Raw genomic sequence first — 16,928 nt, 5'->3', positions numbered from 1 at the left:
CAGTTAATATGGAGTTATGTTTTTAGAGTGTTTTGGCTACAATCTTGGGCTCCACTGCTGCCACCAGGCCCACAGCTCCACCACTGAGGATCTAGTGTTGCCCACCAGAAGGCTCTGCCCTTGAGGCTCAACTGCTGCCCTTGAGCCCATGTCTCCTCCCCTGAGGCTCCTCCACCGCTGCAAGACCCCACGGCTCTGCTCCCAGGCTCCAATGCTGCCACCAGGCCCCAGCTCTCCTCTGTCCTCAAGTCCCACGGCCCCATCTCTGAGGCTCCCACTGGCCACCAAGCAGGAAGCATCCTGTAGTCAAACACTCCACCAGAAACTCGCCAGACTTGAGCTGCCATCGCAACTGAACATGGTTCAAGCAAACGCCCACAACCCAAACACCCATGACCATGGCTTAGATAGCCTCACCCACCTGCCACTGTCACCTCCATGAGGAAACCCAGGCAGAACAATCCCCCACAATGCTAGCCTCCATGGAGATGGTCTCACCCAGCCCCCAACTTAAGCTTCCAACAGTGGCCTGGGGAACAACCCACCACTCCACACAAAGGTAATCCAGCAGTGTCTTGAACTTTGACAACCACAGAGGAATGAGCCAAAACAGAAAAGCTGCATCACAGGCTCTCAGTGTGCTCACCTCTTCACTGCTGAGTCAATCTTCCAGAGCAGGAAACAAAAGCTCCATCTCTGGACCTCTCCTTCTTCTTACTGAGAGCCCTCTCTTTAAAAGCTCTGTATTTGTGCTTATATACAGAAATTTGGACTTTGAGATGATAGTCTACAGTTTTTTTTTTTCCTTTGACTGCAAGTAATAAACTTCTCTTTCTTTCTCTTCAAACCACTTATTCTCATTCTTCTGATGTGACCTCCAGGACAAGTGCTGAGTTTTTGATAACAATTACACAATGTAACTATTTCTATAAGAGTAATTGCTAAAAAATGTGACTTCCTCAGAGAACTGTACCATTTATTACAAATCAATAGACAAAAATATAGCAGTCCAAGGGTAGATAGAAATGATTTTCCTAAAAGCCAAATTATCTACCAATATTTAGAAGTGGTAAAACCTTTCTACATCAAATTTCCCATCAGCTTTTCATTTTGCCCTAAACTTACTGTATATTGAGTATTAGCAATGCTGGTTAAAAAATAGAATGAGCTTTTTGAGGTAGAAATTAAACAGGAATATGTTGTATAAAATAAATTATGCATATAAATGAAAGGCTTCTAATTACTTTTCCTACATTTTTAAATGGTGCTGAAGAAAATCAAAATATTTTACTGCAAGTAAATTTCTTTGACATATTTTGGAATGTTTGTCAGAGAGCCAGCAAACAGAAGTAGCCCTTAAAAGCTGTCTTTTGTGAGGGAAATTTGCATCTGTAGAGAAACTGCATTGATGCAGTCAGGCCTTCCCTTGTCTAGATCTAGGAAAGATTAACTGAGAGTCTGACACTTTAAACATATAAAAGAAACATTTACCATCTATTCTCACTGAGGGCTGTTACCTATGAGGTTTCATTTAAATAACAAGAACACTGTTGTTCACAAGCCTCCTCTTCTCTGTCTCCCATAATCTGTCTTGCCACTATAACCTGCTTTACCACCATAACCTGTTTTTGGCCATGCTCAGAGCCCCCATCCTTTCTGTAACCTCAACGTGGTGTAATAGCTTCTGTACTTTGGTGGTGGGGTTGGGAAATCACTCTGTGATTTTCTCCATGTACACATTAATAAATTTCTCTGCATTTTCTTCAATTAATCTGCTTTTGGTAAGTCAATTTTCAGTGAAACCAGAGGGCAAGGGGAAAGCTTTCCCTTGGCCCCCACACTTTTATTGCCTATGTCTTATTTCTTTTGGGCAACTATAACAAAATACTATGCATTGGGTGGCTTATAAACAATAAACATTTATTTCTCACAGTTCTGGAGACTGGGAAGTTGAAGATCAAGGTGCCAACAGATGTATTGTCTGGTGAGGGCAAGTTACTGCTAGATGGTACCTTCTTGTTGCATCCTCACATGTGAGAAAAGCCAATAAGTTCCCTTGTACCTCTTTTATAAGGACACTAACCCCAGTCTTAAGAGCTCCACCCTCACGATCTAATCTCCTCCCAAAGGCTGCACCCCTTAATACTATCACATTGGAGATTAGGCTTTATCATGTAAATTTTGGGAGGACACAAACATTCAGACCATAACAGTCTATCTTTACACTAGAATGAAGATGAAATAAATGCCTGTTAATAAATGACTATACATTTGTGGATACTTAACACATAAACATTGTAAAAGAAGGAGGTACATTTATAATTTGGGTGAGTGTAAAACTATACCTATGTAAGTTATGGAGAAACTAAGCTAGAAATACATATATGTTAATACTTGGGCATTGTATGACTAAACTAAGAATGATCAATCCTTAAAATGATATTTGACCTTAAAATTTGTATTTTCTTTATATTTTCCCTAAATATGGCCCAACAGATTTGCTGCACATTTTCTACTCTCTATAATTATTAACAGGACATAGATATGGTTCTATAATATAAAAAGAAATGATGGGTCCTTAGATATAAGCTTATTTCGTGTTTTGGAACAAAAAATAAAATCAGCATTGGTTTATAATATCTTAATAGAGTGAACACTTCAGCAATTTTAGGAATGACCCTGAAAGATTGAAAGAGCTGGGCATTTCCACTGGCCAAATTAAGAAGACATTGCAATCAAAATAATAATTATAGTTAAGAGAAACAATTGTGGTTTTGAAATCACAAATTCATAATAACAAAATGCAGTTGGAATGAAAAAGAAGATTGCCTGTAAGCAGGTGTGATTGTTTTTACTGTTGCTTATTCTCTCTCTGGGAAAATGGAAAAGAGAAGATACCAAAAACCATGATTAAACCAAATTGTCCTGAAATAAAAGAGAGGAGGAGAATAGGATAGAAACCAATGGTCCTAAATAATAACCACAAAGAGAGCTTTTTAATAATTAGTTCACTCATGGACATTCACAAAGATAACGGCATACATCTTACTTCTCATCTCTTACGAGATTTAAACTGATGTGAGCAAAGTATGTATAAACAGGAAAACAAGTTATGTTGGCCAACTGAGACCGAGACTTTATTCCTTTTTTTCTTTTGGTTCTGCTAGATGATTGTAACTCTGCAGTCCTGAACATGAACAATCTCATCTGATTTTGGAAGCTAAGCAAGATTGAGCCTGGTATGTACTTGCTTGGGAAAAGATTGTAACTCTATATAAAAATATATTAATAACTATGTCTCTAGCCATAGGGAAATATCAAAAATAAATGAGAAGTTTAATCTGGGAAGCTATAAAATAATAATAATAGAAATACATAGTAATAATAATATTAATAGCTGTAATTTGAAGAAATTTAGTTATGGAAAAGTAAATACTAAATTTGTGGTAACTTATTAAATAAATATATATGGGGAATTTAAATAATAACTATGATGTTCTTTATTTTATGACTTATGTAACATACTTAAATTTTGATAGAAATATTGCCTAAACAATTTGGTAAAACGGATCAATTGAGTGTCAAACAAATAAATAGGAGAAGGTGTCCTTGTACAAATGTACTTTGAATTAAAAAATCTATTTAATAATATGAAATTTTTCTATAATTTAACAACCCTAAGAACAAATTAATAATGTCAGTATATGAATAGCATAGTATCTTCCTGAGTTTTTTTTCAAAGATTATATGTAGAAGATTGTACAATATAAACAATTTTGAGTTGGGGGAAATAAATGACCTTATGACATTATGACGATGATGTCTAACAAACAAATTTTCATTTGTCATGTTAATTTATGGTACAAAGAAGCTATTAATTGGTAAAAATTCCTACCTAAATTATAGCTGTTTTGAAAAAATAAAACTTCTCACTTTTTGAAAGTTAAATTCTGAACTAAGCTTTTCAGTAAAGCTTTTTTCTTACAAGAATTAAGAACAAAATTGAGAAACTAACAGTAAAATGAATGCATTGTATAGCACTGAGAATTCAAGGTCTGTTGGATTTAGTGATTTAGTCAATTCTTTGATATGGGCATCTCATAATCATGTTATATATATATATTCAAGACCGTTTTCCAAGAGGAATAGTCTATACTACCTTCATATTTTTACCACTTACAATATTAGTAACCACAGTACATTAATATGTACCTTCTCTCTTAAAGGATGCCACAATGCTGAAAGGAAACCTTTCACTTTTTTTCAGAATATTACAAGATATACATGTTTTGGTTATAAAATTTGCTTTTATTCAGTTTGAGGCAGAGTTGTAAGTGTGTCTTTCACCCAGATAGTGTGCCTTCTGCTAGGGGAAATCTTTCCCTTTTAGTGTGACCTTTACCCTGTCTTCTAAAAGTTGTAAATTTAAGAGTAATGTACCAAATAATAGTTATAGTACTATAGGCCAATCACTCTGTGCTATGTCTAGAAAGTGTGAGAAAAACGCAAAATAGAAGTCAGGCTTTGTGGGAAGTGTTTCTAGAGATTTCTGGAAAATTTTTACATAATGTGAATATCATTTGAAAGCACTTGGAAAGCCAATTTACCTTCTTAAAATAACATGGATCTTTTTTACTTTCTATGTACATGAAAAATCACTGAGATGTCTAGTACCATGCAGACAACATTCTTTCCATTTTGCAAGAGGACCTCATCTTAATAAAGGAGAGTAGATTAAAGGACAATTTGAATTTATTTGCATAATACTTTCACATCTACTTGATGTGGAGTTGTATTTAGCCACAACCTACAGTAAGCCCTCTTTAGAAATGATGCCAATGGTGTTCCAGGTGGACAGGAGCTAGTCAAAAGACCTAGCATCTACACTCAGCTCTACCACACATCAAACCACCAACTTTAGTAAATAAATTAACCTTTGTGATACTCAGTTTTGCCATCTGGAAAATTATAGCAGGACCAGATCATTAATTTTCAATCTGTGCTCTGCAGAGTCCTACAGGACTCATAACGGGGATCTTGGGGCCCCCATGTGGGGAGGAGAGACTATGCTTTGATCTGATTTTTATATTGGAGTTTATCCAAAGATTTCTGAAGCTTGAAAAGAGTACAAACTGGTGAAAATAACTGGATTAAGTGATCTCTAATGTTTTTTCTGGCTCTCATCGTCTATGAAATACATTTCCATTCTCAGTACAGTCATTTCATAATATTAAGAAGCCTCAACCTGAATTTGATTTACTACAGTAAATCTGCTTAGGGGCATGATGTTTTATCTATATTTTTAGTGACTGCTTCCTAGTAAGATCTTCAAAAGCAGACCTCCTGTGACATTACCTAATGGATATTCATAGGAGAGCTGAATACTTTTGACAGTGACCATTTTTTTAAATTTAGTTTTAAATAAAGGGGTATATTTCTCCATATGTCCTACAATTATCCTCAAAGAAAACATGTTGTAACATATGCCACTTTAATTCACCACTTCTGTTAGTCTTCAGATTTTTTCCAGATATGCTTTGTTTTGAGGTGATGAATCTTTGTTCTTAAAATATCCCATTGGGAAAGAAATCTAAAATATGAGGATAATTTAAAATATATTTTTAAAACTGACTAAATATAATATTATAAATCTAAAACCATTTGTGCATCTAGAATATCAGAGTTCCCAGAAAAAATGTTATGTAAAATCTACATTTCTTACTTTATGAGGTTACTGAGATATTTTTCTATTATTTTCCAATATTTTCCTATTGGCTGTCATCCAATTAAGGTATGTCATCTTTAGAGTACAGGTTATTTGTACTATCTTGTGTGCCTTTTGAATAGCTTAGCATCATCAGACACATGTTCAAATATAGAAACTTACTGAGAGTTTGCCTAAAAATATTATAAAGTAAAAAAATAAATAAATAAAAGAAACTATAGAGACAAGTTAATATTCATTCAAATTACTGTGAGTAGTTTAATGTTTTAAGAATAAAAAAATAAAATCCAGAGTCTGAAAAATTAAGTCTGTCTAGTAAATTAATGAGAATCCCTAGAAGGTCTGAAAGTTCCTGCTCATTTTTTGTCCAAATAGACCTTGTGACTTCTAAATATGCATAATTAGAAGAAAGCTAATGAATATTCATGGCAGGCATATCACATTGTCAATGTTTCTTTGTATTCATATAAACACCATTTTACTAAACATCTGTATGTATATACACACTATATGTGTGTGCATATATATATGAATATATATACTTACATACTTTGTGCATTTAAACTAAGTTGTAGGCTATAATGTTATTTCTCTGATGCCTCTCTGAGTTTCCTGAAACTGCGATGGATCCCTCCCATTCACCGTGATGGCTTCCCTTCTCCAGGACCTGAGTCTGTTTCTGTGCATGGAGGCTTTCTCCAGCTTCCCTGGGAGCTTTTCCACTTTTCGCTCAGGAGAGTCCAGAAGTTCCTGGGATTTGATGTTCCCCAGAAGCAGCCATCTACCAATTAAAGACAAAGTTTCATGGGAAATTATCAGGTAGTGTTGCCAGTGACTCCAGCCCAGTTGCCTTCAGTCGCAGCTTGCTTCAGTGAGCACACTGTTGATAAACTTTCCTCCTGTCACTCTCTCACTCTCTTTACTCCCTCACTTTTGTTTTCTGGAACACCTCATAAATAAACTACCTGCATTCAGATACTGTCTCAAGGACTCTTTTAGGGAAGTATAACCTAAGTATCAGTTTTACTAAATTATCAACATACTTCCAAATGATATTTCATATTTGTGTAATGCCCACTGCCTTATGTAAATATTATTTAAATAAAGTGGGATCTAGGGACTTTTCTTTGTCTCAATTTTATAGAAACACCATAGGAATCTATAGCTGTAAACACGTCAGCATTTAAATAAAATTTTTTATTGATGTGAAGAGACTGAGAACCAGATAATTGAAATGTACATGGTACTCAAGGATAAATACTAATTAGTAATTGAACAAGGATCTACAATTGTTTTCCAAAAGAAATTTCTCCATTACTTTGAATCTGTTTTTACCAAAGAGTCAAACAAATATATAGAATTAATTGTTTAGTCTTCAAAACAAAAATCACTTAATTAATTTTATTCTTTGGTGCATAATGCTATTCATAATTTTAGGTTGTCCTTTTCAAAAGTAATCATTTAGCGTTTGGAAAACACAGATCAACCCAAGTGAAAAGTGCTTTTTGTTGTACCCAAATCTAAAACATGTAGTAGCAGTGAACTATTTATCAAATTTGCTAACATTCTTTCACTCAGTGACTGCCCATTTTAATTTTTTTCCTATTATTTCTCGGTGTCTTTGAATAATAGTCTCTCTAGTGTTCCAAAATCTACCCATGATAAAATTAACTACACCCTTTAAGATACAAATCGAAATAAATTTATGTCAGGGTATCTTTTACAATCACCTCTAGGGGGAAAAATATCTTCAGAGGCTTATTCTCAAAACTTATGTGTGTGGGATAATGAATATTAGCGAACCAGGGTTGCTTGCTAATGCTATTTACCATTTATATAATTCCAGCTTAGTACTAGTGTAGTAGGTTCTACTAAGGAGAAAACTGGTAATTATAGGAAAGTTTTGAAGCAAATTATTTGGGTTAATAAAAAGAACAGTGCAAAATTCATTAACATGCACACACAATACTAAGTTATTTGGCATTATGAATAAAGCTGTCATAAACAGTCACGTATAATGCGTGTATAATATTATCTTTCTACAAGTGGAATTACTGATATGTAAGTCTGTTTATTTTAATTTTTAAGAAATTGTCAGGGTTTTTTGTACCATTTTATATTCCTGCCAATATTTTTTGATGGTTTTCTTGGTCCCACTTTCTTGCCAACTTTTGATGCCATTAGCTGTTATCATTTAGCCATTCTTGTGGGTAGTAATATTTCATTGTGGTTTTAATTTACAGATTACTGTGAATATTAATATACAGTATGTTGGGGCCCTTCATATAGCTTCCTTTTAAAAAATCAATTGTCAGTTTCTTTATTATTGAGTGGTTGCAACTCTTTATATACCTTAGATAGCAATCCTTTGTAAATATATCTTATGAATATTTTCTCCTAGGCTATGGCTTGTCTAAGCATTTTCTTCTTCATGTTTTTTGATGAATAGATCCTAAAGTTTAAATGAAGTCCATTTACCAACTGTTTGGAGACATTTCACCACCAACCTAGCAGTTCTGCAAATCAATGAAGTTTGCAGAGCTGCTCTGAGGCAGGGTGTAACTTCTCTCATATTCTAAGAGAATAAAAAACTAATGTCTTTCTCCTCTCCCAAGAGACATTTCAAGGTAGTAAAGAAAATGTCTCCTTCTCGAGGGAAGATTTGTTTCCTGACCAGGATAATAAAGTTAACGTCTCTCTTCAGAGAGAGATGATGGGCTTGCCAGCAGTTCATTGTAAGATTAGGGGGTTTCCTAAGGGCAGCGGTCCTCAGCTATGACACAGACCAGTGGTGTATTCTCTATCCACCTAGAACCACCTCTACTTTAACTGCATGGAACTTGAGGCACAAAGAGAACTGATGTGAACATGAAATTCATGCTGTCTGCTCTACTGAGAGTAATAAACTGTCTAAATCCATTTGGGCTCATTGTTTCCCTGCTAACCAAATCTATGGAAACATGGCAAGTCAACCTAGCTGACACAGTAACAGTTGCTGCTGCTTAAGAACTGCTCCACTGCATAACACCATTTTTTCCCCATGGTTATTGCTTTCTATATCCCACCTAAACTCCATTTGCTTACTCCAAAGTAATGCATACATCTCCAGATACTGTCAAATGTTATTTTTATTTTTTACAGAAACTTTATGTTTTAACATTTGTCATTGACAGTTTTAAGCACTTAGAATTCATTTGTGTGTGTGTGTGTATGATTTTATCTAGGGGTGGGTTTCACTTTTTAAATTAGATATTCAATTTTATAAGCAATATCTGTTGGAAAAAATTTTGCTATCATTGAATTGCTTGGATACTTTTCTTGATTTCTCTTAGCTTTTATTTATCTGAAAGCATCTTTATTTTGCCTTTATTTGTGAAGGATATTTTAGCTGTATATAGAATTCTGGGATGATTATTTTCATGTAGCATTTTATTGATGTAATCTCATTGCTTCTAGTCTTCCTTGTTTTTAGTGAGAAGTCAGGGAGAAAGAAATTGCTGTTATATTTTGTGTACTGTGTCAGTTCTCTCTGGTTACATTGAACATTTTTCTCATTGCCCTTGGTTTTCAATAATTCCATTTCCTACATTGTTCCTATTTATGTTTTTCTTTGCATTTAGCTGGCAGTAGGCTCACTAAAATTTAATTTGTAAATTCTTGAATTTGTAAACATGTGTTTCAACAATTCAGACATTCAGTTTTTTGTTTTTCTTTTCTTTCAAATTATCTTTTTCCTTCCGGGATTTCGATATTACCGCCAAATTAGTAAAGTTATTTTACTTTCCAATCCCAATATTTTTAATTTCTATTTTTTTTAATTAGATGATTTTGACTGATCTATCTTCAAGTTTATAGACTCTTGATTCTGTCATTTCCAACCTGCTGGTAAACCTATTCAAACACTTTATTTGTTCTTTCAAATATTATAATTTTCAGTTCTAGAGCTTTTATTTGGTTCTTTTTACTTACTTGTTTTTAATCGTCTATTCAATATTTTCTTTTGAGGATATTTTTCTTTACATCCTTGAACATAAATATAAAACCTGCTCTAAAATTCTTACCTGCTGATTCCAAGCTGGGGTAATGTAAGTGTTCGTCTTCATTTATTGACTTTTGTCTTGACTAGAGATCACAGTTTCCTACTTCCTTTACATGCCTGGTAATTTTGGAATGTATCCTATATATTGTGACTGATACACTGGTTAGATTCCAGGCTCCATTATACTCTCCTGGAGTGTATTGATTTTATTTATTTATTTTTAAAGTTTTCACAGGGAGTTAACTTGGCTGAACTCAAACTTCAGGCTCCATCTTTCTTGTTGTGCATAGCAGATAAAATTGCTGTTTAGTCCTTTTGGTCTTAGCTGGGCTCCTTGGACTCCATTCTATGCCTGAATGATTTAGGAGTCATGCAGAGATTTGGGTACAGTTTATTATCAAGATTTGAGGGTACTCTTCTACCCAGCATTTCGGCTTCTGGAGTCACTCTAATCTCTTCATTCTGACTTTTTAAGACACAAACCTGCCAGTTTCTAATTTGGGGCCTGACCTCAGGAAGGAAGCCATAAAAATTGTGAAAGGATCCCTATCGTGAAGCACATGAGCTGATTTTGAGGAAGTGTAGGAGACAGATCATATCAGGGTTTGTAGACTAACATAAGAAATTTAAATTTTATTTTAAATACTATGGTAAGTCTTTGAATTATCTGAAGTTGGGCAACGATATGTGATTTCCATTTTTAAAGAAAGATCTGGCATCTGAATGGAGAATGGTCAAGAGAAGCATCTCCAGTGAAGTGGTAGATGAGCAAGTTAGTTTTTACAGTTTCAGTTATGTTCCTTCCCGCATCTGTGATCAGATGTGCCCATTCATGTGGCCTGCACCTCAAAGAGTCATGCTTATTTCCCCCAGTCTTTCCACAGTGGGTGCAAATTTGTTAAATTGAGTTTGCCTCAGAGGATTTGGTAACCACAGTAACATTGGCCATAAAGTATCAGTTATCTGTTCTTCCTAAATGCCCCACTGGATGAAACTATTTGTTGAGAATCAAAAGTCATGCTTTGCTATAGACAATTGTTTAAAACATGCTATTTTCTATAGCGTGAATGTGAAAGAGCACTGGAGAATTTGATTTAGTTTTAAATGTATGTAATAGTTACCAATGCTTTACAATTATAATGTGCTACATAAATAATAAAACCCCAGTTCAGGTTTGACTTGTCTTATCTTTCCCACCTGGTGATGACAAACAATTTAAGGCTTCCCTTCTTAGTCTCTGAAGTTTCTTTTATAGTCCTAAACTCTGCTCCTGAGTGTTGTTGTTAAGAAAAAGAATATTTTATTCTGACAACTCTGATATCCTTTGCATTTTCTACAAATGAGTGAAAGGAAGATGTCGTGTAAAGGGATTTGATTTGTAACACAATAGCTGCTTTTCCTCAGCTAAAGTAGAGAGCATGGAACAAATTTACATTAAGTGTATGCTCTTATGAAAGAAGAAATAAGCATTTGGATTTGAAATATGTCGAGCAACTATTTTTACGAAGGGAAAGTCATTTTGTTCAGCTGTGATTTTAGTTCTAACTAACAAAGGCTCACTCTAAGCATTCATTTTCTACTTCTGGATGTCTTGTTGGTTAAGCTTTAAATCTTCCACATTGTCCCTTTCTTCCCTAAGAGGTAGATATCAGACAATGTTGGCTCTGCTGTTAAATTTTACAGCTCGGTGGTAATAAAATACCACTGGTAGAAGCTATTTCATGGCCTTTTAGCAATGTAGATAGATAGATTCAGAACAGAGAAATGTATCTGGTCATGCAACACAGCTAACTTATGCCCTCATTTAATTGATGACAAATCTATTAGCTGAACAATGCAAGCCTCAAAATGGGTTTTATGCATTCATCCCTGTTACATTTTTTTTTTTTTGTCTGTCAATGAAACGTTTGAAAGATACTGAAAGGTTAAACCACTGGTGGTCATAGTTAATAGGAAACATTTGAATAGCAGATGGTTGGGATAAACCACAAATGCACAGCTTGAGTAGTTTCTTGAACCCCAGGAGACAGAATAATAGACTCAAACATAGCTGTGTCTCATTTACTAAAACACATGTCACCTTTCTTGCTCTCAAATAAAAGGGATTCTGGTAGTAGAACTATGTCAACAGCAGTAAAAGACCACTATAAATACAAAGATGGTTCGATGGTCTCACTCTCACTGCCCCTCTACTTGTTTTGATGGTTGTCAATGACCTTGCACTCCTTATGTGGTATTCGTGTTCAGACCAGGCAATATGGTTAGCAATATAGCTTCTGGCAATAAAAGAAATAACTTGATATTTAAGGTCAGATGCATAGGTCACTCTGCATGGCAATATGCTCTGATAGTTCCCTCAGACTTTGGAGAAATTGGGTTGCTTTGACTGTAGTAAATTGAAAATTCAACTCAAATTGCTTTTAAGAAAAGGAGGAAATAAAATATAATATTGATTCCTATAAATGGAAGTCTAAAAGTAGATTCACCTTTACAGTTGACTTAATTAATGAAAGTTTCAAGCTCTTTTTAATCACATTTTTCTCATCTCATCCCTCAGTCTTCCTGGTCTTAACCTTAGTGTCCCTGGTACTAACACCTCAGACCATCAAAACTGGCTGCAGAAATCTCAGGTGGCACATCTGAATGACAGAGACTGCTTCTTCCTGTTACTCTCAATTGTTGAGTGAGGAAATGTTTCAGAAGCCCAGCAGAAAACTTCTTACATCTCACGGGTTCAAATTAAACCAAATTCTAATTCAAAAAGAATGAAAGAATGTTCTTGGTGTGGAAAACACCACACACTGGACAATTTAAGCCTGATTCTTCAACAAATCAGTGGAGGAGATCATGATGTTTCCCATAATTGATTTTAAATAATTAAAGCTTGCCCTTGAATGGGTTTTGGAAAATCAAATACAATGTCAATTCCACCCCAGCCCTGCCTTAAAAATGAGGATTTTTGATGTGAGCAAATGATATACAATTATTACTACATAGAGTTTTCACTGGGCACTGAAAGAAGCAGAGAAAATAAAGTTCCATTTTCTCCTACACAATGAGTGCATTGCGCACTGTTTGGGGAGTGGTAACACTTGAAGGTGCTGACTCGGGAAAGGGGGGGTGGGGAAAAATATGAAACTATTGTTTTTAACTTGCACTGTTCACTTAATAATTTATCATGAATAAAAAAAAATAAAATATACCCCAAATTAAAAAAAAAAAAAAAAGTTCCATTTTCTGTGTCATACTCTTCTTTGGTTTGGTCTCTTTCATTCCATGTGGCAGTGTGACAAATTGAGTTGTCTCCGGTTTTGGAGAATCCTCTTGCCAGTGAAAGGCGGAGAAGGCCCTGGATGTTCTAGTAGCAGGCATGTAAATAAATGTCATCTTTTTTCTAGATCCATGGGATAAAGTAAGTGCTCTACCAAACTCGGAAAGGTTTCAGTACTGAAATGTTCTGTTACTCATTGTGGCTACTCTGGGGTAACTGAGGCAGTCTATGGAAGTAGGAGTGATACAAATTTTCAAGACAATTTCCTGGTACAATGTGGCTTTTTAAAAATTATGTATTTTATTTATTTAATTTAAAATTTTTAATTTTTAATTATGAGTACATAATATTTGAATATATGTATAGGTTACATGTGATGTTTTGATATAGGCATACAATGGATATTAATCAAATCAGGATAAGTGCAGTATCTATTCCCTCAGACATTTATCATTTGTTTGTGTTAGGAACATTCCAGTTCTATTATTTTAGTTATTTTAAAGTATGTCCTAACTTGTTGATTATAGTTAACTTTCCTGTGCTATCAGATATTGTTCATTCTAACTATATTTTTGCACCCATTAACCATCCCCACTTTATCCCCCCTCCCTGCTACCCTTCCCAGCATCTGGTAACCAATATTCTACTCTGTCTCCATGAGATCAATTGTTATTGATTGATTGATTGATTGTATCAAAATATTAAGGTGATACAGATGTTTTTGTTACATGGATAGCTTTTGTTATGCTTGAGTCAGTGTTATAAGGGTGTTTATCACCCAGAGAGTGTTCATTGTACCCATTAGGTAGTTTTTGTCCCTCCCCCCTGCTCGATTTCAAATGACTTTTACTTCCCTCTGTGCACTGTGTGCCACTCGGTTAGTTCCAATTTATTTAGAGAGTACACGTGTCGTTTGTTTTTCCATTCCTGAGCTACTGAACTTAAGACAATGGTCTGCAATTCCATCCAAATTGCTGAAAAAGGCATTAATTCATCTTTTAATGGCTGAGTAGTACTCCATAGTATACATATTCCACATTTTGTTAATCCACTCATGAATTGATGGACACTTGGGCTGATTCCACATCTTTGCAATTGTAAATTGAGCTGCAATAAACATTCGAGTGCAGGTGTCTTTTTGATAAAATAACTTCATTTTCTTTGGGTAAATACCCAGTAGTGAGATTGCTGGATCAAATGGTAGGTCGATTTTTAGTTCTTTGAGAAATCTCCATACTGTCTTCCATAGAGGTTTTAATATTTAGCTCCCACATGAATAAGAACATGCAAGATTTGTCTTTCTGTTCTTGGCTTATTTCCCTTAACAATATTCTCCAGTTACATCTACATAATCTGGCTTTATAAAGGTTCATATTATCCAGGTCTCTCCAGCATCCAGTAATAGACAGTTGAAAATTTCAGCAATGACTCAAAACACCCTTCCCCATAATGGGTAAGAGAAATTTATTGTTAAAATTTAATATTAAAATTCAGAGTTTCTCCTCTGTACCCTACCTAGTTCTTTATAACCATTTGGTGATGGTTTTATTTGGAGTCAATTGGTAAACTTGGTTTTCTATTGAGGTATGTAGGACATGGCATTCTTGAGCATTTGGCCATGGCCAATTAATATTTCAGAGATACTAGGTAACAATTGTTGAATGGATACAAATGCCAAGGATAGTCCTGGAAGCTGTTCTCTTAGTTACCTAACATGACTATTTGCTTAGTTGTTTTTTTTTTTTATTTCAGAATATTATGGGGGTATAAACATTTAGGTTACATATATTGCCTTTGCACCACCCAAGTCAGAGCTATGAGCGTGTCCATCCCCCAGACAGTGCACACTGCACCCATTAGGTGTGCATATACCCATCCCCTCCTTCCCCCAAACCTGCCCAACACCCGATGAATGTTACTTCCATATGAGCACATATTTGTTTAATTTTGAAAGTGAACTATCTGAGGATTAAGATCAGAGATAGTACATGACTCATTCAAATTTAATGAGATAGAAGACATCAAATCCAAAGCTTTTTAAAAACCTGTTCGGTGTTAACTTATCATGTACAAATGAATAAAAGAAACAAACCTTGCAAGAGTTTACTCAAAGATGTGCTGGAAAATTGCACATATATCATCCTTAGTACTCATAACATTCCTCAAAGTATTATAATCTACATTTTTCTAGTAGGTCAAGATAGTTTGAAATTCAGACATACATACAAATATAAAATATTCATAATAGAGGTTTGACCACACATCTAACTTGCATGCTGGCAGTGTGCCATGAATTACCATATTAACACTTTAAGAAACATATTTATGACCTAATTCTTTTATTTGTCTTAGCACATTTACCTTTTGAAAGCACAGAAGTATTTTAAGGCAGATAGAATTCACTTGATGATCAATTCCATTCTGAAATGATAAAATGAACAGTAGCACTAGTTTGGAAAAATTGAGGCAAAAGAGTTTTTAAATCTCATAGAAAATTCTTAAACTGCCCAAGTTTCCCACTCTTTTCATATTAATCAAAAGAAACCATTTTGGGGAAAATATATAGAAAGCAGGAAACATTGAATTTTGGTATGTCATCCTCACAGTGACTGATTTTGTGCCAGTTTATGTACGACTAATAATCTACTCCACAAATTTATGTAAGCTACAGTAATTTAGTGGGGATCTGTGCCTGTAAGCTTTAATTATCTGTTTAATCAGGCTATGAATAAACCAAAGTAGGTTAATTTTTAAAATCCTACTTGGAACAAATGTTTTCACTAAATTTGAAACTTAGCCAACACCTGGTGAGAATATAGGAAAAAATTAAAACAGACAAGCTAACTCGAATTATGTGTGCCAATAGCCATAATTTGGCTTTGTCTTGATAAATCAATAGTTTTCTAAACACAATTCTTGTAATTAATTAAAAGGGGGTCATTAAACCAAATGCTGTGTTGTTTTAACTTTGATTATTTGATAACAATGTGTTGTTATGTTATGCCAGTTTCAAGAACAGACACTTGGAAATGTTTGTTGAAAAAATATTATGATGTTACCAGCACAGTATGTTATGATTTGCATAGTTAAAGGGACCACGTCCTTCTATATTCTGATTCTTTTAGATTTGTGGGTATAACTGATTCCTTAGTATATTGTGACTTTTCAAGGACTATGAATATTTATAGAACACTAAGGCATAATTGTAGTAGGTGTCCCTAATGGGTACAGTTAGTATGAATACTCATTACTGCAATCCTCCAGGGATTAAAGTGCACAGTGCAATGTGAATGCTAATTAATATCAATATTCGATACTTAGAAACTAAGTTCTTGTCAAAATTATTTTGCCACAATTATGTGGGAAAAGCAAAGCAATTATTTTCAACTACAGAATTGGGAAAGGAAACTCAAGTTCACTCAATATTTCACTCAACACTAGGAAATATATTGAACATTTATTGCAGGAACAAATGATACCGAAGTCCTATCACTAACACATGGATTCCCCAAAGAAGCAATAACCAGCTAGTTTAGTGTGATAAAGGAAAAAATTGTCATGGTTTAGTACCTGATTGTGGTATCAACATTTGGAAATTTCATGATCAATACTCAAGATACAGCTTATAGTAAATATTTTACTTAAAAGTTGGAGGTTGGATTCTCTAGGCACAATACTCTCCTTGTCATGGAGAAAGAACATTTGTTGACTTCAAGGAAAAGTGGCACCCAAAACAATTAAAATCCTAGCTCATGTTCAGAAAATTATATAAATTTTATTATCAAAAACAGACAGAATAGACTCCTATGTGGTATTGGAACAGGTTTATTATATTTTGGTAGGTGATAGTTCCTTATAGCTGTATAAAATATAATATTTTAATAATACAAATT

The sequence above is a fragment of the Eulemur rufifrons genome, chromosome 5 (assembly GCF_041146395.1).
Source record: "Eulemur rufifrons isolate Redbay chromosome 5, OSU_ERuf_1, whole genome shotgun sequence".
Classification (NCBI taxonomy): domain Eukaryota; kingdom Metazoa; phylum Chordata; class Mammalia; order Primates; family Lemuridae; genus Eulemur; species Eulemur rufifrons.
The sequence above is the reverse complement of the archived record's forward strand: the minus strand, read 5'-3'. Positions refer to the sequence as shown.